The 27,285-nt window shown below is 38.4% G+C and overlaps 1 protein-coding gene across 3 annotated transcripts in view; it reads left to right on the plus strand.

Moving 5' to 3' along the window:
- The window catches only part of MAPK10 (mitogen-activated protein kinase 10), a 146,121-nt gene that overhangs the window by 28,456 nt on the left and 90,380 nt on the right, over positions 1 to 27,285 (plus strand). For all 3 annotated transcript variants that reach the window (XM_058802999.1, XM_058803000.1, XM_058802998.1), the window contains exon 2: positions 21,474 to 21,630. The gene's annotated coding sequence lies outside the window, so the exon portion shown is untranslated. The remainder of the gene's footprint in view (positions 1 to 21,473; positions 21,631 to 27,285) is intronic.

Below are 27,285 nucleotides of genomic sequence, written 5' to 3' on the forward strand. Positions count from 1 at the left end.
TGTCATTGTGTATGGAAAACATCTGGGATGTGAAGCAGAACTGATCTTCCACTTCTGCTTGAAATAATTTTGGCACGTCAAATGGCCTGCTGAACTGAAACTGACTCAGGAGCGCTCAGTCCCTTGTCACAGATGAGAGCTGTCATTAATCAGCAGTTTAGAGAGTTCAGGATCTAAGCTGAAGCAAATAACCCCACTTATGTTGAAGATAAGTGGTTATTGACATGGGAAGATTTGCCAATACTATTAAAATGATCAGCAACTGTTGCACTGTCAGCAGTGGAAAATGTTCAGCGATAATTTAAAATTGATATCTCGGAGCTTTCATCTGAACACCTGCTGTTCAGGACTGGAATATGAAACATTAACTGTAATTATTCTCCCTTCCAACCTTCACTCCAAAAGGCACCCAAAACCAAGCAGGTTTTACACCTTAAATTAAAATTATGTCTAACATCAGTTTAAAAACTGTAATGGCAGGGGCATGACTAGATTGTATAGAGAGTTCCTGGAGTTCACTCTTTGTAATAAAGCAAATCTACATTCTGGTGAGGGATCAGTGAGTAAATTTCTTGTGGAGCACAGCCTATGAGAAATGAGACTGCTGGCCATTTTTGGCTAAAGATGAGCAGTGTTGCTGTTCACTGGGAGGGACAGGAGAAGAGACAAGAAATGTTGCTTTGGCTGCCAAGTTAAAAGGCCTCCATGTTCAAAGAACCACATATGCTCAATGAGTCTGATTAGATAAATGCACGTGGTATACAGATAGCTGGTGTATGTGCTAGATGTACAGTAAAATGTGGGCTTTAGAAGTGCTCTTGATTTAGGAAATGTAAATAACATTAATATGAACAGGACATATGGTCCATGTTGTGGTTTCTTTTACACTGTTGTATATCTGGTCTTATTTAGTGTGATAAAAGCTAAGAGTTTATGGAGTTGTTCTTGGAGGAAAGGAAATGAGAATTAGCTCTCAATCTTTCTGGGGTTTTTATAGTCCAATTTTGTTATCCATCAGCTGGGTAGTTTGTGTTTTAGATGAAGGAAAAAGGGAAAGAAGAAGGAGTTTCTTTATTTTCTACTTTCGTACACAATGGATAAATCACTATTTTAAAAATCAAATAAGTTTTCTTTTTCCTATCTTCTTAAACACTGTTTGCATGCAGGCATTTAGGAAGCCTCAGAGCAACTTAATGAGAAACATATAGAGCTACCTTTGTTTTTGAAACAGATGCAGAAATTGGAGCAAGATTCTGAAGGCTTCCGCTATTTTGGAATATTTCTCACTTTTGAGTTCTCAAAGAAAGAATACTTTGGAGCTGCATGTGCTCAAACTCCTATGAAAAGTTTGGGAGTCTTTCACTAGTATGGATTTGGGAGTCTCTCACTGGTTCTAGATTTCCGCTCTTGCAGACAGTTCACATAGTCAGAGCTTGACACAGGATGAAGAGAATTACTGAAATTAACTGCCCCCTGTGAATTTTAAGGGCCTATCCATTTCTATACCACCAGAATTGCTTTAATAGCAACACAAATGGTTTAGTTGTGTGGAATTTGAGGTGTTGGGAGCCCTCTTTGGAATGCCGGGAAGAGCTGAGCAGGAGGGCAGAGGGTGGGAGCAGTGTCAGCCCACTCAGTGAGCAGAGAGCTCTCCTGTGCCAGTTTCTCTGTGTGTTTTCTGTAGTAGGGTGTGGCTACTGGATTTCATTATGATTGTTTTATCTGGCTGTTCCCAATGTCCATGTGGACGTTGTGATTTATGTTTGATATTTCCAGCCTCATTTGCTGTAGGTAGAATGGCCTTTCTGAGAAAAGCATGTAAAATAATAACTTAAACCAATGACCTGAGTAGTCCCAGATTATTAGAATTTTTACATTGCACATGCAGGTAAAAGCAGCCTCACCTGGATTGTTGGATCATTTAATCTCCAAACATGTTGAGTTCTGTTAAGAAATGTACTAAGCCTGGGTCAATTTCAAGCTGTTTGTGCTACTGTACTTTATTTCCTCCAGTATGTCATCTTTTCAAAATGCATCTATTTTTAGAAGGCTTTGTCGTAGACTGTGTTTCACACATGAGAAGTGATTGAAGGTGTAATTGCTTTTTGAAGCTCCATTTGCATTTTCCTTAACACGTTAAATCACTCACATAGTACATGCCAGATCTACCTTATCTCACATCTGCATTTTAATATGCTCTCCTGTGCTGAGAAATCATTTCTAACTTTCCTAATTCTTCCAATTTCTAACTCTCAGTACTAGATGCAGATATTAGCTAATGTCTTGGAAATAATATTTTGCAGGGTAATGCCCATAGGAAGATGAAATGAAAAATGTCATAGAGTCTGTATTAATTTAAATAATCTTGATTTATTTCACTATCAGTGCTTTTTGGGTTTTTTTAATACAATGGAATTTGTGGCAAAGCTTACTAATATAAATTTGGATAAATTTACTGTAGATTTTAATATACCCATTCATCTATAAGCTGTGCTTTTATTTAGAGATTTGCCTGTATTTGCAATGGTTTTCTATTTCTTTATCCAGATTAAGGCTATGCTCTGCTCACATTATTCTGTCCTGACAATACAAAGGTATCATAGACTAGCCAAATAAACAAATTTGCATCTACTTTTATCATCAGTGGCTTTGATTCAAAATTGATTTTCTGTAGTCTAAAACCTTAAAAATGACTAGAATTTCAAAGTATCTGGAGTGATGGCTTTTATTTAGAACTGAGAACAGGCATTTTGCTGTTGTCCACAGCAGCAAGGAAGAGGACTACAGGTATGGCAATGGAAACTTCTTGGCAGTTGGCTGGTTAAATATTTTCATGTAGACAGGTGAGTTTTATCTGGGATAAGAGTCAGATATGCAGCATGCTGTTGGATATGAATGTTATTCACATGCTGCTTTTTCCCCCCTTGGAACAGCTGATATTTTAAACACAGGCAGAACTGTGGTTGCCCACAGCCCTTCCAAATGAGGCTTTCTGTGTTGTACCAACAAAGTACTGCTATCTATTGTTCAGAAAACAGACTGAAAAATAATGAAACAAGACCAGCCTGGGATTTTTGCTCCCTGTTTGCCTTTGCAAATGCTTGTGTTGATTCTAGGGCAAGATGTATGGCCTGAAGCTAAAGGAGGAAGAAATTTTTCACTGGATATTAAGACATCATTCCCAAAAGGGAAAGCAATTAGTAAAATAAACCAAGTGATCATGGAGGCAGCAAGGCTGCAAGTAAACCATAGCTTTCCAAATAATGATTGGCAAGGTGCCACACAAAGAACAGAGGCTGGACTCTCCTAGCCAGGGTGTGCTGTGCCTGTAATTCTACCTCACATGGCAGTTGCAAAACAGCAGGACTTCCAAAATCACGCTTCATATCCAGGTGGTACTTCAGGTTTTCCACTGAATCCCCTCTCCTCCAATGTGCTTTTTGCTATGACATTTTAACTAAATAATTAGAAATTCAAGTCTCCCTACAAAGTGAGTTATTTCAGGTCAGGAATGCACTGTTGCTCTATTTTTAGTGTGCTGCTCTCCTTGATCAGTGCACACTAGCAAGTTCCTAAACATGTAAGGAATGCCAAGGAAATGAATGCAATGACTGTTATCTTTGAAGTTAGACATATATTAATTTTCTGGATCAACACAATGCAGACAAATAAAAGCATTTCTGGAATAGGGGATATGTTTTCTATTATGAGTATTACATTATCACCATTAGTAGCATACAACAGGTGGCTTTGATAGTTTCTTATTAGGAAAAAAGATAGAGGAGAGTAGTAATAGTAGCAGCATGAATTTTGACTGTACAAAAAGTAATTATCAGAGTTGGTCTTTTTATAAGTAGAAGATAAATGTAACTTGTGCCAGAATCACCAAGTTCTTTGTTGCTACTTAAGTATTCTAATAGTTTAGAAAATTTATCAAATATGTCTCATTGTCTTCAATACTTAAAATGCTCTGGTAATGTCTCCTAAGTATTCCTTTTGAAAACCAGAAAATTTTGCAGTATAAGATCACAGGCTGAAACCATTTTATTCCAAACATTTCCTTATTTGTAAGGCAAGGTAGTTGCCTAAAAATGCTAACATATTTTATTTTAGTGAGTCCAGGATCTGAGCTTCAGTAGAGATCAAACCAGCATTCAAATGTTATTGGGAAGCTACAGGTACTGACTTCAGTTGGGGCACCACTTCATCCTGAAACAGTCTGGTTTGCCTCCACAGGACTTGATGGGAGAGGATGTAAGGCTGTGTGATGTTCCGGTGGTTGATATGTTTGGAAGGAGATCCAAAGAATTTCTCAAAGTTGAGACACTTGAAATATATAGCCAAAGGTAGCCATATGTTTTTTTAACAACATAAGTTTTGTCACAAGAATCATGTGGGATGGGACCTGGCTGGTGGGACAAGATTTCTGGAAAGCCAGGATTGCTGTTCTTTCAGCTGGTGGAGTCAGGATGAGGAAGGGGAGCATAGACAGCAGACACTGTAGAAATCACTTCCATTGTAGCCCTCACTCCATATGTACTACCTTGGGAGTTACAACTTTAGGTGTGTTAACCTCTGTTAATTTTAACCTTGTTAAGTTAAACTTTGGTCTTTGGAGCAACAAATATCTCTGGCACTTGGACACAAACATATTAGGCAGAGGGGTCAATGGGAATGTTCTGTGCCCAGAGCCATGCTAATATAAGTAGTTGCTTATTTTGTCTTTGCTAAAGCTCATGCCTGAACTTGGCACCCCAAATTTCCTTTGGCTGAAATGTGAGATATAGAAACTGGTATTCTGTGAACTACAGCCAGTCCTGTAAAATGATGATTAACATTTAGCAAGATTCCACATTTTGGGACAGAGGCGGTAACTTTGGGGCAAAAATGGTAAAAAAAATTGAGCAACAGGAAAGGAAGAACAGTGATAAGGTGGCAGAGGAATAGAAACAGAGTTCCACTTTTGTTTAGGATGGTGAATAAAATGTCCTCGTATGAAGAATAAAATTTTTTTCAAGCTAGAATTTATCATCTTAGGATAACAGCTGAAATAGTGAAAGGACCATTTTGAAAGGATGTAATTAGTATAATCTGATTCAAATCCTTTAATAACATGAAAAGCAGACAATTTCTGTTTCTATTCCTGTTAACAAAGAAGAATTTACTTTTTGATGCATTGAAAACATCCTTGCATTTTGATGATAGTGAAAAACCATTTCCATAGCAGCATTGTGACTCCCTGTCATTTGAGTATGAAGGCTTGGTTCTGGAATTCAATTAAAGAGGAAGAACCAGCAACTCCTGTAAATTCATTAAAATAAAGATGGAGTCATTAAGGACATGATAGAATATCTTTGTCTGGGACTGGGAGAAAGATTTCAATATTTCTAAGCAAGTAGAAACGTCATTAAGAAGGGACATCTGCCTACTTTTGTAATGGACATAAGAGAATCTAGGAAGAATGCCAGGAAGGACAAACTGTTGCACAAACAGGCTCAGCTACAGGAATACAGCTCTGTAGTAAAGTCAGACCAATTAATTCTTTAAAGCATCCACCAATGCACATCAAAGGTTACAAGCTGGGCAGTAGTCAGAGAAATGGAAAATATATTGCCACCTATTTTTCAATACTTTAAACTGAAAATATCTATGAACACTTCAATGACAAGAAGAAAGAAAAACCCAAAATAAATTATTTGAAGGAAGACCCTCTATTTTTGCATTTCTCGTTCATTCTGCATTTAGACGTTTGACATGTTTTTTTGATGAATGCACTTATCTGAGTGATGAGAAACAGTTTCAGTTATAATATGCTACAAATAATATCCTTCTTCTTCCAGTCTTATTCCCTTCTTCTTATGGCATTTCACAGATATTCTTTTCCCAATGGATCAGACTTCTTGACTACAATGGAACGCTCTTTCTGTTGTATTCCTGTAATTTTTACAGTTTGCTCTTTTCTGTCCAATAAGTGTTATCTATCTGCAGTTATCCATCTGACTCCCTGGTATGGAACACTCAGAAGCTGCTCTGGGACTTTGTGGCCCAGAGTGATGTGCAGAAATAGAAAAATATTTTTTTATGTTGCATCTCTGGTCTGGTTTCTGGTACAAGAGTATCTGCAGTTCACAGTCAATTCCCTAAACCACGGCTTATTAAATGCTTTAACTGGTGGGTAATAACCATCTCAAAGAACGAGGGACCTGAAAACGTCCAAGTTTAAGAAAATGTTTCTGCCCCATGGCTCAAATTGGGAATTTTTTCTGTGTCAAAGGGATTTTCTGTGTTTAAGGGATTACTGAATTAGGACCACTTTGGTTGGTTTGATGTGCATTTAGACTATCTGAGCTGCCATTTTTGAAGGTTGCATTTGTTACAGGGCCTTCAGGCCACTTCCAGAATTAACTAACAGATTATGACACTCAGGAGAGTTCATTTCATTTAAAACAATGTAGCATGCAAAAAGTTGTCCAGCCCTTTTATGAAACTGGTGAATTTGTACTTTACAGAAGGTCTTTGGCATTTTGTTTAGCAAAACAATTGTCCCCCCTTTACTATCCTCACCTCCATTAAATTACTAATATGGGATAAGGGGTATTATAGACACAGATATTGAAACTTCATCCTTTATGATGTTTTTTCATACCAAGTGGTCTCTTTTTTCTCCTTAGGATTAAAAGATTAATCTTATCAATGCGGTCAGGGGTCATACATTGTTTTGGCATGCCAGTAAAACCCATTGGTTTTCTGGCAGGTATGAGGTGTACAGAAGGCCAGTTGAGTTGATTTTTCTCCTAATTAGACTGCTTTTGAATAGCTGCATGTAATATTGTACAAGAGTGGAAGAACAAATCAGCCAGCCTTTAACTGCCCTAAAATTCCTAAACTCTAGGGAGAGGGCAAAAAAAAAAAAAAAGCTTGTTTGTACCAGATATATTATTTCCCTGAGCAAGAAGAGGTAGATAAATGCTGTTTTAAGATTTTATCAGTTTCATGCTTTGAAAAAAGTCCCATGTTCCAGAAACAAAGTTTTAAGTTTATAAAGTCACTTTGACAATCAACTGCTTAGTGCTGAGGTTCTGCTGCAGTGCTGTATTTGCAGAATACTGGTGACATTATCTGTGCTGCACAAGACACAAATATAAAGGGAATTTCTGCTCCAGTGAACTCCCATTCCAGAAAGCAGACACAAAGGAGGCCTCAACTTGCTGTGCATCCCAGAGAAAGGAGGTGATTGTAGAAATAATTCCATGTCATTAAATAATTTCTGGAAGGCTTCCCTTACTGCTTTTAGTTTTTAGTGATTTGGGTTGGCAGCTGCAATTTACAAATTTGCTTGGCAACGTCCAGGAGCTTTTCAAAGTGGTTTCGATAACCTCTGGCAGGGAGCAGAAGAGAATTCACTTTTTTTGGAACAAGTTTATGGCTTCTTACTTTTGAATGTTTCTTACATCTAATAGTCATGTTAAATTGTGGCTTTCCTTGCCTGGTGGCTCAGATTTTTTTACTCTAGTGTCAGTTCTTCAAGCTGTTGAAGATATATTTCAATTCAGTATCCAGATCGTTGGAAAGCTGAAGGACAAGCAGTTCACTGAAAGAAGTCCAGTTCATTTTTTTCTACTTGTACAGAATTGTGCTTTCACTGCTTTTGACAAATTATGGGATTGTGACAACTGCAGGCTTGTGACTACTGTTGCTCTAGGGTTTGTGGTAGGAACAATGGGAGATAAATATAAGCTTGGAGGACAAAGATGTGCAACACCCAGCATGAAATGGACATTGGTTATCTGTCTGGATTGCTGGTAAAAAATAATGCAGCATCATAAAAATGAACTCTAGGGGAAAAAGGCTGTGATATGGGAGTGCCAAGCTTCTCTGGAGAAGAATGGATAGGAAGGGTCAGGCCAGACCACTTTTCTCTAAGGTTTTATTGTGTATGAAATTATTAAATTATTAAAACAGACTTCAAAAATTAGAATATACATTTTACAGCTGGAGTTATTGAAGTGAATAATGAAATAAAACCTTGATTGTTTTATGTTTCACTCATGAAGGACTTGGGATCTTAATGGGGCTCATTGATGGGCAGAAAACTGGTGAAACTCAGTGAGCACACTGGTGCTTGTTGAATGTGATTGTTGCTGGAAGTTTCTAATCATAGAGGAGCAGAAAAAGGATCAACAAAGAAAGCCCACATGGGAACAGTAGGGGTTTACTTGTAGTTTGAATGAATATTCCTCAGTCTCCCGTGCTGCAGCAAACTGAAATTAACAGAAATTAGGTGCTCTCAAAAGAGGTAACAGGCTGGAAAAAACTGCAGCCAGCAAGGAGACAGAAAGTGTTCTTCAAGCAGAATTAAGAAATGCTTTTTTTCAGAAAGAGGGTTATGGTCATCTACATATACCTAGAACACCAAAGCATACGCCATAACATCATAGTTAGGTGAAAGGATAGTATTTTTTCACTTAAAGATTACAGAGGCTATTTCCAGGAAGCTTTCTGGTGTACATAAATTTGTTGACACATCAGCATGCCCAAAATAGGTAATTTTAACAGTTTCACACTGTGTGGCTCCAGAGGTTCCTTTATAGTTCATGGAAGCACACAAGAGGGTGGAAAAATGCTTAAAATAAAAAATGCTGTATCATTGGCTTTAATAGAAACACACACACAGAAGTATGTTAAAAGAAGCATGATAAGAAACATTGCAATAAAAGAAATGCAGAATTTGGGAATTGGAGATGCTGGCAATACAAAGATGTTACTTCTGGAAAATGTGCTTGTACCATTAAGTAGACAAATATTTTCTCAGAGTTTGGTGAATAGTCAGGTTTGGGAGGTGGAGAGGGGAATTCAGGGACCTCTAAAGAATCCTTCCATTGCTTTGTTTACTTTTAGAAGATTGATTTTCTTCTTTAATAGTAGACCTTGAAGAGACTTCCTCTTGAAAAAAAAAGAAACTACAAAATTATTTACCTTTTCTGTCATTTTGTGGAAGAAAGGGTTCATTTTTAAAAAAAAAACAACTCTTTTTTTCTTGTCTGCCAGTTCACTGAGAGCTTAACACTACTCAGTATGGAAGCATTCACAATTCACCTTATCTTTCACTGTATTTTTGGTTTATGGCTGTGTTGCAGGCTATAGCTCTGGTGATGGGCAACTCATACCAACCAAAGTGTCTGATGTGAAGGCAGGAGCTGGGGAGATCTTGCTACTAGCGGCCTTCAGCTTGTTAAACCAGTTGGCTTACTAAGCTGGGAAGTCTGACAGTGAATTTGTGCAGGTTTGTGGGATGAGGAGAAATGGGATTGAGCTTTGCAGCTCCAAACAGCATCTGAAAGGTCCCATGTTTTCTCAGGAAAGCACTGAGCTGTCATCTTGATCATCATGGCAAAAGTAGGAGATTGTATCATTAACAGCAATAACAACTGTACAATAATTAAGCACTAAAAACAAAGTATATTTATCTATTGTTGATTCAACTGAGTTATAGTTCAGCTTTTTTCTATTGTGATTGTTTCATGTTTGCTCTTTACTGTTGTACAACTTAATGCCATTTTGGACAACAGCTCTGTGGGGCACAGATCGTGTGTTTTTGGTTGTGGTGGCTCTAGAAAGAACTGCTGGTGTAGCATTTGCCACTGGTGGCACTGAGGTAGGAGCATCAACTGCTGATGCCCACAGTTTTTCCACCAAAGTTTATCTGCTGTATGTATTGTAGTTAGGTGACTCCCATGATTGCGACTGTACTTTACCCATTGTCTTTGGTTTTTGCAAAAGAGTGGATGCATTTCCCCAAAAAGCATTCTGTTCTGAGCAAGTCAGTGCTGTAGTGGTCTTCTGCTTGTAATCCAGGCTGGCAACTGTGCCAAACTTCTTGGCAGTACTTCAGAAAGATAGCATTTATATTTAAGGAAGGTGATGCATTGTGAAAGCTGTCATGTTGTGTTGTGCTGATGGAGGAGTCAACTGGAATTACTGAGACAGAGCTCTCTTCAATCATTGTAACCTGTGATTTCTGAACTGAAAATGAAAAGCTTTTGTTCTTTTTTAAAGGTAGTGAAAACGCATCTTTAGGTACCTTGAAGCAACAGATGCTGCAAAATACTATAAACACTGCCAATTGAATGTTTCATACATAGGGATTTTATTTAAATATGTCAACTTTAAGAACACTTATGAGTTAAGTTTTTTCCAGGAATATAAACCCATGGAAAGAGATGTAAAAATAACTGACTATGGTGCATGGTTTCTAGGTCAACCCATTATATTTTTGCCTGACCTGCCTTTTTTTACTGAATGCAATCTAAAATAAAATTCTTGGCTATAGAAAACAATCTTATTTTAGCCTTACAGTTGGCAGTCTTGTCCTTCAGGCCTTCATTTCTTCTGATCTTGGTTACATTGCTATTTATGAAGAGATCCTATCCAAGTGGCAGAGTTGAATGTGATGGGATGCCTTTGGAAATGTTTGGCAGGTAATGGGATAGATAGATAGATAGATAACCAACCCTAATTTCAGCTGTCTTACCTGCCTGCAAGTCATGTGTGGAAGAGAATTGGATGGGGAAATGGGATCAGGCATGATAGGTCCTTTACTGTGACATTGGAGAGACCAGAAGAGGCTGCTCAGAGAAGCTGTGGCTGCCCCATCCCTGGAAGGGTTCAAGGCCAGGCTGGATGGGGCTGAACAGGCTGAACACCAGGTCTGGTGAGATGTATCTCTGCCAGTGGCTGGGGTGTTGGAACAAGATAATCTTTAAGATTGTGAGTTCTAAGCAAATCCATGTACTGACTTAGGCCCTCAAACAAAGAGCAACTACATGGAAATGCAACCTTGCTCTGTAGTGCTTTCCTTTTAATTATGCCCAAAACTCACTCATTGTTCTGAGGAGTAAGAATGTGAGAATTAAATCTTTTTGAGCATGTACAAGGTCACAGCACATCTACAAAAGCAGTTTCTATGTCAGTCAGTCTTCATGTGCTACCACAGATCACAAACTGGTACAGGTAACTACATCAAGGAGAGTCTGTGAAGTGAACAGAGAGGAGACCAGAATTATGACCAAAGCTAAATGAAATGTGAGCTAGTAGGTTCACTTTGATACTTCATCTTTTGGATATCCTGCTGCTTTTCTTATGCAAATTAACTTTTCAAAGGGTGGAAGAGGAAAAGAGGATCTTCAGGAAGCACTATAATTCATTCATATTTCTCCACCTGTGCTTCATGCAGACACTGGCGGCAAGAGGCTGATCTAGTATTTAACTGTGTCTAGTTATGTTATTAGACTCTGAAATCATTAAAAGAAAACTTAATAAAGATTCCTTTGAGACTGAAAAAGTGGCATAGAAATGCAACTTTGAAAAATCATCAGTGGCAGACATTTTTATCTAACCTACATGTGATTTGTTTGTGGTGGCTAAGGGTTTTTTGAGGGATGCTAGGTCAGTGATGTGGAACTGGGCTTTGGCTCACACATCCAGCAGTAAAAACCTGTTTGGTGAACCTAACTTGGGGTCTTGGTTTGTGGACATCCAAGGCAACTGGATATGCTGCTGTTTTTTGTTATCTCATGGCTGCACTGCAGCACCTACTTTCAGTAATTGTTTTAAACTGTTTTATTTTGCATTTTAAACTCTAGAATCCTGGTGAAATAAAAGTTAAGTAAAGCATAATAATCTAAATCTGTGATATCAAAGGTCTATATAAATATAAATAAAGGTGTATATAAATATACTTAGTAACAACATATTACATATTTCATTATACAACCTTATTGTGAGTATGTATAGTTAATAAAAGAGGAGATCATGGTCCTGACATGACAGTTAAGGGCCTAGAAGAAATAAATAAGCAAATAACAAATAGTTCACCATAAAAATATGACTAGCTACCTGTTTTCACCAGCAGTTTACAGTCAGTGCAGGAGGTCAGAGGCTCACCAGGTGGCTTTGTCATTGCTCCTGTGCCTAGAGAAGCATGCTGGCTTCTCCCACAGCAGCAGGACTCAGCCTCCATCTATTCACAGTATCACAAGAGCAGTGGCGAGTGCCAGGGTTGAAAAACTTTTCCATTTCTCCATGGCATCCCTTCTTTCCTCTGGTGATTAACTGGGACAACGACCTAGTGCTGCAGCTCACTCAGTAATGCCACACTGATTTATGTTAACATGTTAATAACCAGAAGTTTCTAATTTATTTTACTTTTGCTTCAACTTACACAGCTTTGACTAAAATTTGTTGGTTGGTCTTAGATCTTATGTAATATTTAAGTGGTGATAAGTGCCTCTTAAAATGACAACATTTTTGAGGTAGTGAAATAAGGATGCTTTACCTTAAATTTCAGTTTATCAGTTAAGCAATTTTCAGTTTGATATCTTGGATTTGTTACACAAAGTACTTCAGCAGATCCATCAGGGAAGTAGAATGGTCCAGACTAATTACTTTGCTGAATCTGGACTGTAAAACACAACCAAAAGCTATTGGGCTGGCACCATAAATATGAGACCTTTATTGCAAAGCAGAACACCTTTTAATGAAATAAGCCAAAGCCCAGTGAAATCAGTGGAAAGATATCTATTGACTGCAATAACTCACTACCAGACAAAATGTCAACTGCAGTAATTTTTTTGAGATTGCATATGTGTTGTATAATCAGAAATGAAGTTACTGAACTGGCACAAAAAATTACTCCTACGATTGAAGCTTCTATATGGATCATAAAAATCTTCTCTGAAATGAGAGTAAGAAATCTTATGGTTTTTATAAATAATGTAATTCAAAGACAAGATGCCACTGATATTCGGGAAATGGGGGTCAACAATTGCTGTCAGTATCTGTACATGAAGATTTATCTTATTTTGAGCCACTGCTAGCTAATTTTTTCTGAATGTGAATGCCTTTTGGGAGATATTCTGTATCTTCTCCAGGCTGAAACTGTGGATATTAATTTTTTGCCTTTTAATTAGTACTATTTGGCTTTGTTTGAAAACTTAGTTTCATGGTGACACATTTTGTACTTTCTTTACTAAACATGCTGAACTGTAGCCTCTATGAAAACCTGAAGTAATTGCAGAGACTTTTTCTTTTGGAGTTGGGAGCAGCCTGTATTTCTACTGCTTCCCTTTCTCTGTGTCTAGTTGCATTCTTTTAATTTTTTTAGTTGCATTCTTTTCAGACTCCGTTGTTGTGCTAGTCTTGCTTATAGTGGGGTTTTTTTGATGGAAAAGAAATGTCACCTAACAGATATATTTGAATCCATACAGATTCTATTTAGTACTTTGATTGTGCAAATATTTAATCCAATTAGATGATTAATGTTTTAATGTTGCAGTATTAATGTCCATTTCTGTTGAATAGACAAGTTTGTTTGGTGTTTATAAGAGTAAAATATTGAAATAATGATCTGCCTTTTTTCCCCCATTTTCTTCTATGCCTAGTCAGCCAATTTAGGTTCTGGGAAGGGTAAAGTCCCAGCAGTGTGGGACTCTCTGTGAACTGCACTAAAAATGGGTTGATCCCCAGCTTGTGCTGCTCCTGCTGCATGCTACCATGGCTATTTTAGGAGGTGAACTTGTGGTGATCCTTGTGGGTCAATTCCATGTCAGGATATTCTGTGATTCCATGATGTATTAGCAGTGCTCACAAACCTATTGTGGGAATGAAGCTTGCTCTCAGTATTGCAACAGGTAGTGTGAGACCTGAGACCTGACTTTGGACACTGATAACAAAAATTTGCTGTCCTCTGATATCGATGCAGGGCGTCCCCATCGGAGGGAATTACGTGCTCTGACTCCATGACTCCAGAAGGCTGAACAATGCTTTATTAAGCTAGGTTACATTACACTAATACTATATTAAAACTATACTGAAGAGATACTATACTAAAGAATCCTAAAGAAAAACCTGTAACTGTCTTCAGACAGTCACGACACAGCTTTGATCCAGTTGGCCAATCAATCCAAACAACCATCAGCAGAGTCCAATTAACAAATCAGTCTCAGGAAACAATTTCCATAATACATTCCACATGTGCCAAACAACAGGCGCAGCAAGTAGAGAAAAGAATTTTCTCTTCTCTCTCTGAGCTTCTCAAGGAAAAATCCTGGGAGAGAGAATGATGTCTCCCTCTGTTCAGAGAATGTGAATAGCACACTCTGAGACCTGAAGGCATTTGGGTTTTGTGTCCAGGTCCAGTACAAAACAAATAGCCAAGCCATCAGACTGTCCTCTTCAAAGGGGGTTTGCTCTCATGTCCTTATTAATCTGTCCCTAAACTTCACAATGTCCTCCAGTGTGACATATACAATTATAGCAGTGGCAGTTTTCAGACAGGATTTTAATGAAGGGACTTGTTTTGTTTTGAATTATTTGATGAGCACTAATGCATCAAGAATGTGCATATCTGACAGTACAAAGTGATGCACAGACCCATGCTTGCTCTCTGTCAGAGAGGTTTTTAAATATCTTACCATTTAATGTGCTCCATTGCACTGTAGAGGATGTAGAAAAGCTGTAGGTTGAGTTTCAGCATGAGTAATTTAGCAGTATATATAGAAAAGTAACTGTAAATCCAGGAAAGATATTAAAGTAACTATTCCTTCAAATTTGAGAAAAAATGCTAACTGAATTCTTCCTGTGTACCTCAGTAAATTTTCAGAGTGCCTTTCTAATATGTTTATTTATGGGAATGCCATTGAGCCAATTACAGTAGTTATTCCAGCCTGCCTATAGACCTCCTTATACTTGATTTTGCACAGTAGGTAAAGAAATGAGAATTTCATGATAAGTTTTTCAACTCACCATTTCCATGTTGCCAAGACTGATGGTACTCCAGAGCTGGTGGTGCCTCTGAAGTTTACTTCAGGGATCGATTGCATATGAGTCCAGTCTCTGAATGCTGTCATTTTTATCATACCCTGTCTGCAGCTGGTGATGAGTGGATGTTGGAGGTTCTTGCAAAGGCATCAGTATCTCCTGGCTGTTCATTCTGTGAGCTCCTTGAATATACCTTGTCTGAAAAGCGGTGCTGAAGAGCACTTCACAGAAGGTCGATGGAATCAAACATGGGATTACATACGCTTGTCACAGTTACAGAAATCTGAGTAACTATGCAAAGACACATGCTTGCAAGGACTGCTGCATGATAATGAATCTGTACACACCTGAGCTTTTCTTTATGTGAATTACCCTTAGAATTTGTGGTGCATTTTGCCAGCCGAGGCAATCCCAGATGTTGCATTGCTGGCAAGTAGTGCTGCTGCTTTGTGTTGCTATGAGTTTCAGGAGGGACAAGAAATCAACATGGGGGCACGTGTGAGCTGAAATCTGAATTTTCAGATGAAGGATGTAAGAGAACTCTGGGTGCTGTAAGTAGGGAGAACATGTGTCTGACAGTGAAACCTTTTGAAAGTCTGTCACAGTGGTAGACACTGAGCTAGGGTTGACATGAAATGACAAACAGGGCCCTATCATGGAGTTTTCATGATCTAAAGCCACATTCACATTTGTAATTAAATACATCAGATGGCTCTCTCTCCTTAAGGCATCATCTTTCTTGAAGAAGAAGGTATTTTCACAGTATTTTCCTACATAAAGCTGACTGTAGGGGAGTAGTTTGCCTGTTCATAACTTATTTCGCGTGAGGAGAAATGAAGGAATGTCAGTACAGTACAGTTTAAGACACTTAAACACTTAAACAGAGGTTTTCCTCCAAGATAAGGCTATTGCTGACTGGGTTGTGAATGTTGAAAGAGAGAAAAAAACTGAAGGAACTGGAGGGAATTGTAGCTTATCCCAGGCCGTATACTTGTGACTTCTGACACTTACAGGGTCTATATAAATATAAGGGGGGATGTTCCTGAAGTGCAAGGGCACAGTGGTCCATGCTCAATGTGGTGTGTCATTAGGACTGTGAATACAACTGCAGGCCTGTAAGGAGGGACTCATTAGTGGAACAGAGTGAATTTTGGTACTCCGAAAGGAAACATCTTCCTTCCTCAGCAGATAATTGCACGCCTTTCAGGTGTGGAAGTATAGGAAACCTTAAAAAGTTTTGTCAACCTCATGACTTACACTATGCTATGACAATGACATGTCCTGCCCTATAGGACTTCAGGCAGCTTGAATACTGAAGCAATATCAAATTTTTGGATTATGTATATTTTTTCTGATACTAAGTCCTTTGTACTTAGACCTTGGTTTCCTTCCTTCCCTTTGAAGCTGACAGGCAGTACCAAAAATAATTCTTTTTTTCTGCCCTCACTTCTGGTGAGGTCCTTCAGTCTGTCAGGCCATTCTTTTTCAAGAGCACATGTAGGAATCCAAGGTTTATGCTTGGATTTATGCTGTTTTTTAAAGTTCATTTAAAGGTTTATGCTGTTTTTTAAAGTTCATTTAAATATCTCAAACAAACTAACCCAAGAAAGAAATATAATAAAATACACTTTTTTCAGAAATTAACCTCTCCACCCGTTTCCCTTATTTTTTTCTCCTTAGTGAAAAGTGATTGAATTATTTTTAAAAGAAAGACTTTAAAAGAAAGAAAAACCAGACCACGCATTCTCATCCCAAAACTAAGTTATGTGATTGCCTCTTAGAAATCAAACCAAATACAATATTTAATGAGCTTTTACAGCTCTATTTTTTACTGCATTCAAATCTTGTACTGGTTTATAAACATGACCTATTGATGTTGTCAAGAATAGCTTCCAAACATTTTGTACAATCTTTATTCTTAATAGCTCTTGCATAACCTCCACTACCCTGTGCTTCATAGTTTCTCTAGGTCAGGGCAATTCAAAATTATATCTGACACCCACTTTGCAGTAATTTTGCCAGATGTAATGGTTGTGACAAAAAGAATTCTACTGTGAAACTCTGCATAGGGATGGAAGTACCTAACTGCTTCACAGCAGTGTGTTTGAAAATAGGCTGGTTTAGGCAATGCCTAAGAAAGAAAGCAAAAACACTCCATCTCTCTCTCTCTCTCTTTTTGTCTCTCTCCCTTTTGCCCTTCTGCCCCAGCTATCAGCTGTTAAAATTGTTCCAGTCTTCATCTTAAGTCAGTGCCATTCAGTGTTTCCTCAGTGAGCAGTGAATGATTTGGATTCATTAGAAGCAACTTCTTGCAGAGGGCTTACATTATTGTACACATGAGAGGTAACAGGGGCAAGTGTGGCAGCAGGAATTCATACCTGTAGTGCAATGAGGAAAAGAAATCATAATTAAACAGTGAAACAGTAATGAGCTTATTTCCCTCACTGGTGTTAATTTTTTGCATATATTCACAGTTCAATTTGTGTGGTTGAAAAACACTGCTTTGTTGCCCTGGCTGACAAGAAATATGTTGGCTAGTACGGGATTCTTCTTGGGCCAGCATTTGGGAGGACAATTAGATGGACAGTGTACAAGTTGTATTCTAGTCAGTTGTTGCAGCATCAACTGAAAAGTTGTCTAGAGGAACTGGATGTCAGTTCTTACTATTGAAAATGGTTTATGCTTTTTATGCAAGTCTTTTCTTTGCACTTTTTCAGCATTCTGTGTCAGGTGGTCATGTTACAAATACATTGAAATCTCTTGTTACAGAGGGTCTCTGATACACTGGGGCAATTTCTGGTGAAATAAAATCCCGTCCTGTAAGCCAGTGCCCTGCAGTTGCTCCTTCATATGTGCAATCTTTTTCTCAAATTAGGCCAAGAAGATTTCAGTACTACAAAATCCCACACACATATACTTGTCTTGTATGCATTCATAAGGGTTACAGTAGATTTATAGACTGGCTAGATTTTAAAAAATGTTTGCTGTGCAGTGCTCATGGTCACAGTGTTGATGAGATATGGTCTGTGTTTTGGCTCTGCATTACACCAAGCTGGCCCTTAGTTAATGCTGCAGAATTTTATGTCAGTGGAAATTTCTCTCAGCAGATTAATTCTCCACCCTGCTGGCATACCTTTGCTTGGACTCTCAACTCTTGTATGGTGATTCAGCCTTCATTAGCAGTGACTGACACCAGCCACCAATGAACCTGCTTTTCCTCCCACTGCAGGAATTACTAGAGTTTCCTTTAAAGACTGCTGTTAAAGAAAGGCATCTTTTCAAGACAAGAAACTATTTGAATTTATGGCCACATGTTGGTTAAATAAGCTCATGCCTAGGTCTGCCTTTCATTTTCATATACTCAGAAATCATGAGTTGAAGTCGCAAGAGATTACTGGGTCATTTTGTTTCTAAATGAAAAATGTTTGTATGATCTTTATTTTTTTGACCTTCTGAGGCTATTGAATATGTTCTTTGTTGCCTTCCTGCAACTATGAGGAAGAGAAACATCTTTTAAATGAAAGATAAAATTCTTAATCTGAAGCTTTGAGAAAAGCAACAAATGCCATTGGCCTTTGTGATACCAAAGGCTTGTCAGCAATAGCTGTAGTAGACATAGGAGAAGTGAGCAAAGGCTGGCCCTGCTGGGCAGTGGATCATGGCCTTTGGAGGACAGCACACACCTGAAGTTGGAAGGGCTACACCATGCTATGGATTTAAGCAAATAATTAAAACATTTATTTTGCTGAGTATTATTTATAATTGCAACAGAACTCAACTTTTCTGGTAGTGTTGGCCTTCCCATTAGAGCCTCGAAATTTATCTAAGGAAGGCTTGCGATAAATTTTGTGGAGTTGCACATGTCACATACCTTTTCTCCTTCTCCCCTTCTCCTCTTCCAACTCAGTGTAGAATTCCTGCACATTCAGTTTCCATCCTGTCAGCAGCAACAGCTGCTTTGTGCCCTGCTGACTCTGATGTCTCTGAGAAGTTCTGCTTCAGGAGCTGTCTCTTCCATTCCCAGGAATGGAAGTGCTTCTGCTGTGAAGATGGTGTAGTGTACAAATAATTTTATTTTTATCTTCATTGAAACGCAGCTGGGACTAGGCATGAATGGACTAAAAGGTCTTGGAAATGGAAACATCTTTCTGTGACTGGTATAATATGCCTTTCTCATTGAGAGTTGGAGACATCCATCTTGCTTTTTAAACATCCCATTCATTATTGCTGCTGCTGTGAATTTCATTTGTACATCTCTTTCAACATTTGACTGATAAACTGCATCCTGCTTAACAATAGGATAGAGATTTAGTTTTTATGTCATCACTGAATGTTATTCAGGAATGATTAACTATTGAAGAGCACATGCTGGCCAGACTAGAAAAAGATCTGATGATCTTCTCTAACCATTCAAGGATTGCAGGTAAGCTCTGTGTACCGAAAAACCCCAAGCCCCCAAAATCCCAAACATTGCACTATGTGCTCAAAGTTTCTCTCTCAGTTTGGCAGCAGATGCTGCCTGGTTCTTTATGTCTGAAGACAATTTTACTAAATGAGATAGGCTTAATTTCTAAATTTCATTGAAATGTTAAGATTAGTCCAGAGTTTATGCCCTTTGTGCAACCCAGTAGAATTGTTTGATTGGTAGTTCATGGCTGTTAATTTGGGGGAAATTCTGTTCTACATACGACAGATGGATGTATGTCTCATAGAAGAATGGGCCATTTTACAACTTACAGACTAGGTTGTTCTGCAATAATGTGGGATTAGTAACCCACAAATATGACTTTATTTGTCTTCTGGTGTATCTTTGAGGTAGGAACTTCTGTTTAAAGTCGACCAGCACCGTTTTAATTGACCAGCTTTCAGGTATTGTTTGGATTATACAGAGCTATAATTATAATAATACACACTGTAAAAGAAATAGGCAAATGATAAAAGTTCATTGAGCTCTTCTGATCAGGTTGATTAGACCTGTTTCATCAGATTATGGTAATTCAAATGCAGTGGCTGTTTAAGATATTTGGCATGTGTAGAGCAACTGACACAAGAGGATACTAAACACACAGGCTCTTCATTAACAGATAAAACTCTCAGACTTTCTGGAGGAAAACATCATGGGAGTGGTCATAAACTGTGATTAACCTTTCTACCAGCAATTAAATTGGTGTATAAATTTGCTGTGAATTCTTGCATATCTTTGTGAGCCTTGCACAGTATTGAGCACTGTTCTCCTGATGCTACGGATTTTATTCTTTGTAAACAGGAATTCTCCACTGACTGTAATGTAAATTGCAAGGACATGTTGCATTGTGAAGAACAAGTTATGAAAATATCTGTCAGAAATAATTACAGTTGATCCTGCTGTCAGGCAGGAATATAGATTGGATAATTTACTGGTGTCTTCCTCAGCAGTGTTTTTTATAGCTCTGTTATCAGGAATATTAGAATCTAAAATCACTTGTAAGGAGGATAAAAAAAGGAAAGGAAAAGTTATTGATCTTCTTTTCTACTCTTGACTTTGCCTGGTGGTTTGTGGCACGGGCTTACTTGTGCATGACTGTGTAGAAAGCAGAGTATGATCATTGATACTGCTTTTTGAGGATGCAGAGGCTCTTGATTGTACAAATCCTGTTTTTCAAGGGTGTCCTGAAGGCCTCAAACAACTGTTTGCTCCTTTTGAAGTTTGTAACCTAAATCAGATGTGGCACATAGTACAAGCCTTTGTAGGAACCTAAGGACACCTGGAGGTAAATGTGCCCTGTGATGGTCTGAAGGGTGTATTTTGCCAAGTCGTCCATGCAAGTGACATTTAAGGATCCTGCAGAGTGAGTAAATGGGAGAAGCTGCAAGGCTATTGATTGCCCTTGTCCTCCCTCCCCTGCGCTATAAATTATGAGACCTGCTACAGTTGTTCAGGACAGCAAGGCAAAAGAAAAAGATGGAAATGTATAGTTGGCAGGTAGGTTGGTAAACAGCTCTTGTAATTTCGTGAGATTGGTAGAAATTGAAGTGTCAGTATTATTCCTAAAGAGTGGACAGCAATACATCTTTCTAATGTGCCCTCTCCTCACAGATATGCAGCTGATAAGATTTTATTGATTTCCTCCCTTAAATTTCTACTCCTGATTACTTCAACACTGATGTTTTGGTGGTTTTAATTTACCTCTCCTCAGAAAGTTTCTTTATTTCTCCAGATCAGGAGTACTCCTTTTCACAAAAGCCTTCACATAAGCCTGAAGAAAGAAGATGCAGGATGTAGACTCCTTAAACTTGTCTAATGGCACATTTAAGGAGTAATGTATTTCTTGTTTATTTGCCTGTTGAAGAGCTCTCTATACCTAAAGGTCCATAGCAACAGAAATGTTCTCTGCCACTGACAGGTGTCTGCCTATCACAAGGCATCATAGTGATCTCCAGGCTTTTTTAATCCAACAGACTATGGCAGTGCATGAAAGGACTGACCTTGGAAAAGCTGCAGAGGGTTTAAAAAAACCCAGCTACTCTAACGAGAGAAAATGGACTACTTGGTATCTGTGCTGTTTTAACCTGGAGCATGTTAAAAAATGGAGCAAACAATCCCAAAATGAGCTAAGTGACCCAACTGAGACCAGCTGAGGCTTCCTTAACCCTGCCTGTGTTTAACTCCTTTGCAGCTGTCTTCCACTGGGACAGAGGTGGAACTGGGACAGACCGCGTGTGCTGAGCAGTGCTCCCCAGATCTGCAGCTCTCCCCAGGAAGACCTGAGAACAATTGCAAGTGTGTCACCTGGACAAAATGTAAAACTTCGCTGTCAGACTGTCCTATCCCTGGTAAGGCATCTAAGGCCACCTGATTACTGATGAAAGCTTAATAGAAAGGGAAATAACCTGTAAAATAAGGGGAATACCAGAACATGTTATGTGTTTGTGAAATGTTTGCAATAGGCTGTGATGGGCATACTGTAAAAATTGCATGCAAAGTAATAGGAAGAAAACTAGTGCTGGAAAAGAAACACTTCCTAAAGGTGTTCTGTTGGTTGGTTTTAGATATTGTTTTTAGTCTGCCTCCTCTGAGGGAGAGCTGGTTGTAACCATAGATTCATTTATGCAAAATGCCTGTATGCGTTAGGACAGAGCAGGTTTTGATTTGCCCTGTCAATGAATGCTGGAAAAAATATTGAATGAAAATATATAGGTGTAGATGACAGCTCTAAGCCTGGACACAATGGGGAGGCAGACCTGACCTATTTAGCTGCATATCTTACAGTGACATTTCACCACTAAATCTAATTCTAATGTTATTTCTCTTCTATAAGAATGACTGTGCAGCTGTGGATCCTATGCAAAGCCTTATGCACATATTTACCTCTGTGGTCTAGAGAATATTGTACATGCTCATATTCCCTTTAGGCCTGTATTTATTTTTTTTTTCCCAAAATCAAGGTCTCAATACACTTGTAAAATTCTCTGTGTAGTACTAAGTAGAACAATTATGTAAATGTTAATATAAAAGATGAGTTAGCAGTACCCAATACAATGTGACAGTTCTTAGGTCATCTTTGAATGCCCATGAATTAATAAAAGATGATTAATTGTTATAATGTGCTAAAACACTAAGAAGGACTAAAGATAGTTCTGAATGACATTCTGTGTTAAATTCATTTGCTAAGCAAGGCTGAGAACAGCTGCAGAAAATCACAAAGCATTCTTGTATCTTATGTAGCCTAATTTTTTTTCCGCCTCAGTGAGTGATTTACTTAAATTTAACTGTTTGGGGTTTTTTGTGGTCCTTTTAGTTTGATAAACATAGTCAATTAAATTCATGATAGGATGTGACTGGGTAAACTCAGTTTCCAAGGAACTGATCCTACTGGAGGTACAACTGTTGGCTGCATGTTAAGTGAATGCACAGGAAATTGGAATAAATGAGGATTTTAATGTTTGAACTTAAAGCTCTTCTTCAACATTAATGATTCTATGACTCTATTTCCATTTCTGGGTCCCCAGTATGTCATGTTAAGATGACCTGCCATTAAACAATGCTTGGCTGTTGCTGGAGAGGAGATGCTGGTGCTGTTCCAGCTGTTCTGCTGGAATCCCTCTCAGGTCAGCTTGGGAGCACCAGTGCAGAGCCTGTACCAGGATTAATTTTGATGGGAACAGCATTGTCATGATGAATTTGAGGTCTGTTCATACCTGTCTAGGAGAGGTTAGAGAAGAGACAGAACTGCTCGTGAATCTGTGTTGTGGAAGAGTTGATGGCAACTCAAAATGCAAGACAGACTCACGCTGAGCTTAATAAGACTTCGATGTTCTGACTAGATTATTACAAGAAAAAACCTTTTTTACCTTTTTACTTTGGGTCTAGTGAAACCTTGCTCAGTACCAGGGCTCTCTAACATTCCCAGCAACAAACCAACAGCAAGAAGTCACTGAAATGGTGGAGCTGGCAGTTTGTGGCTAAAGACAGGAGGATTAGGGCTGAAGCATGCAGGCTCCATGCCTCCCCAAGCAATTTCTTGTACATTTTTTAGTTTCTATGGGCTTAATAGAAAACAAAATTAATCCTCTTCTCTGAGACCATAGTCTCTGTTGGCTAGATGTACAGGGTTTACCTTGCCAAGGAGGTCAGTATTTACATAGCTTAGATGTGAAAAAAACACTGAAATTATTACCATACATGGCTCAGAATATCTTAAAGTGTGCAGAAGCTGTGCAAATTCTTTATGTCTTAAAACTGAGGATAAAAAGTACACCTCACCACAGGAACATTTTCAATATGCTGTACTGGATACTGAGACCTGTCATTCACAAAATCTGTATCTGTTTCACATACCTAGTCTGCCAAACCTGTTCCATTCAGTTTTCAATTTTTTTGTGTTTCTTGAGACACAAATTTACATGGTCAGAGTATAACAATATTCTTGAACCTTCTTTTTTTCAAAGTTAGTATCTTCAGCTGTAAATTATGACGACATGCTACCTGCAAATAAAATGTTGCTGTTAATCAGGGAGCCTGAGAGATTGTGAGAGGAAACTGAAATCAAGCACAGTGTTTGGGCAGGACTGAGGTAGGCTCAGTTGCAACTCAGAGTAATCTGCTGAAATTATTCCCTCTTGTTCTTTCAAATAATGTGTTTTATTTGAATTACATAGCACGGGGTACTGAGCCCCTGTGTGAGCAAACTAAAGACAGCTGGCACAAGGGATTAATAGTGATGCTTCTTTTTTGCAGATGTTTGGCCCTGTAATTTAGAGAAATAGGCCACAGTCATGAGAAGGAGAACAGGGCAGCATTTCCCCTGCTGTTCTGTTGAGGCCAATTAGTGGCATTTCTGCTGATTGAGTTTCAGTTTTGGAAAGTGTTTGAACAGTTTTGTTTGTACTGTGTATAATGCACATACCTATGTGTATTTGTGGAAAATCAATAACAGTATAAAATGCCTGCCTTCAGTTTTCACCCCTTTTGTGTAAATCAGGGATGAAATGTTTTTATAAAAACATTTCACCAGATGTCTGCTGCAAGGAATTTGTTGAACTCATTAAATATCATAGAGGACAAGATGCCCATAAATTCACTCGAATTCATGAACAGTTAACTACTAAAACCTGATTTTTCTCCATGTTTCTTGCTCCTGATTAATTACACTTCCAAAAGTCATTCAATGTTGAGGGACGAACAGACAAGCTTTATTCCATTAAGGGAAAAAAAAGAAAAATTAAAACTTTCATCCTGCTTAGCAATGTGTGCAGAAATGGCAGAGTTTACCCTGAGGTGCTGCAGGGCGGGAGCTGTCTCAGCCTGCCCAGTTTACAGTGCAGTGTCACCCACAGGTACCCTCCTTCACTGGAGTTGCACTGGTTCCATGTGGCACCTTTTGGATGAGCTCTGCTGAAAGGCAGGAGGGCTGGTACAACTCACAACAGGGTTTGTTAGGTTACAAATAGCAGCTGGATATAAAGTTTGGAACTAGAAAACAGCAGTGAAGGTTAACCAGATTTCAGGCATCTTATGGTGACCAGTCTGGCCAGTCCTTATTTATTGTTGTAAGTGCCCAAAGTGTTATTATATTAAAGATCTTTTCATAATGCAAACAGACCTAATAAAAGTTGATTTTTTTTCTTTCTTCTGCTTTATAAAGGTGTAGCATACATTTAGAACTCTACTTTTAAGCAGATTTATTCGTGGTGGTCAGCTCAGGCCAAAAAAAGCCAGAAGACCCTTTTAGTGTTAGCCACAACTAAAACCAAAGCAAAACCCTCTGACTTCCAACAAAAACCAAAGGAAATATTTAAAAACAAAATATATTGTGAAAGTAGCATCTGCTTTGATAAACAATACATTTTGCAAGATTGTTACTCAAGCTGATGGGCTATTGAGATTTAAAAATTAAATTTAGAAAAATACGGTATTATAAAACACCTTCTTGTGAGGTCTGAATCTGGTGTAAGATTTTATCTTTTGTTTGTTTTTAATGCTCCAGCTTGTGTATTGCTAATTGTAGGCACTTAAATTACACAAAATCTCAGCCTTCTTCTTTGTCATGCCCTAAAGAACAGAGCATTGAGGACAAAGAGGATCAGGGGGACACAGAATGATTGATAGAGAGTCTTTGTTCTCATAAAGAGAGGTAGGGGCATGGTTACTTTTATAGCTTCATTTACAAGGGCTTTAAAGGCTCATCCTGCTTCAGAAACATCATGTTCCTTTTCCTGTATCCCATCATCATTCACAAATGTCTGCCCAGCCTAAGTTAAAACTCCCTGCTATTCAGAAGAACATGAAATCTGTTATTATTCATGTATCCGTTTGATTTCACACCAAAACCCAGAAATGTGTTGTAGGGAAAAAAAGATTATAGAAATACAAGATTTCACAGAGAAATATATCAGTTTATTCAGCTGCTCATTTCTACTCCAATATGTTTGGATTTGAAAAGGAAATGCAAAAAAAAGAAAGCACTTGGTTATACAAGCAAAATTGGATTTTGTTCCTTTGTTTCTGGGAAGCAAGGATGGGTTTCTCTTAAGTCTTCCTTGACAGAAACACGGTCTTCCTTAACTTTTTTTTTTTTGTTTAGGAATTTAACCTTTCTTATTTATATAACTTTTCAGTAGGTGGATTAAGGACAGGCATCCAAGCCACTATTCCTGCCTGAGTGAACATATAATTTATTTTCCAGTGCCTTTGTTTTATTATCTATCAAATGTTTGTGGAGGAACTCCTGAGGTCTTTACAAAAGAACCTATTTTTGTAAAACATTTATATCCTATTTTTGCATGGTGCAGCGTACTTGGAGAGGGGAGAGGTCTAAAATGTGTGGTTTTATCACCAGGTTTGCAGTAAACAGTCACCTTGGAAATACATTCACTATGCACATTATTGCAAGGGGTTTATGTAGCATAGGGTGTGAAAGCTGCCCTGTAGTCTACAGGAAGCTGGAAACATGTGAAGAAAATTTCTTGTCTAAATTCAGCTATTTTCATGGACAGAGTTATTTTTGTGCCAAGCAGCTTTGTGGCATTCATTGCATGTTGCAGTAGCTCACGCTACCATTTTGAAATGGAGAAGAGGAATCAATCAGCTGTTTCACAGTGGGATAATGCCTTGCAAGTGATGTCAGGTCACTGACAGTTGGATTTAAGTTGATTTATCTCATGTTTAGTGTCTATGGGAGCTGGAAATGATATCGGAAAACACTTAGGCTCAGTCATATCTGATTCTCTGAGCATCTGTTCTTGTTGAGGAGGCAGGCTCAAACTAACTTGTGATACAGGGAATTAGTGCCCTTCAGTGCAGTGTTTGCAGCTTGGCACTGAAAAGCAGGCAGCAGAGCTGGCTGGTTGGGCTTTCTGGATGTGTGGCCTTTGCGAGGTTCAAGAGAACGAGGAAATGTATGAATATATTCTTTATATTTATGTCACAGACATGTTTTATGAAAAATCTTTTCCTTAGGATTTTTTCTCCTGAGAATCTGTGAGGCCTCAGGAACAAAATGTAAACAATGATTATCTGCTGCTGTGGAATGCAGCAGGTGGATCTGTGATTGGTCTCATGTGATTGTTTCTAATTAATGGCCAATCACAGTCCAGCTGTCCGGACTGTCTGTCAGTCACAAGCCTTTGTTATCATTCTTTCTCTATTCTTAGCTAGCCTTCTGATGAAATCCTTTCTTCTGTTCTTTTAGTATAGTTTTAATATAATATATATCATAAAATAATAAATCAAGACTTCTGAAACATGGAGTCAACATTCTCGTCTCTTCCCTCATCCTAAGACCCCTGCAAACACCATCACATATTTATGTGTTTTATGTATACATGTTTTTAATAATATTTCATACCTGTTTAGAGGTCTAGAAGATAGCAACACAGTTAAGTAAGCAAGGTGCTGTAGCTTGTGCCCAGTTCAGGAGAGTTTACATTTGTAGTTGAGGTATAAAAGCAGGAGGAGGTGGCTTCAGCTCCCCTTACATTTGCTGTTCT

This window comes from Ammospiza caudacuta, chromosome 4, assembly GCF_027887145.1.
Source record: "Ammospiza caudacuta isolate bAmmCau1 chromosome 4, bAmmCau1.pri, whole genome shotgun sequence".
Classification (NCBI taxonomy): Eukaryota; Metazoa; Chordata; class Aves; order Passeriformes; family Passerellidae; genus Ammospiza; species Ammospiza caudacuta.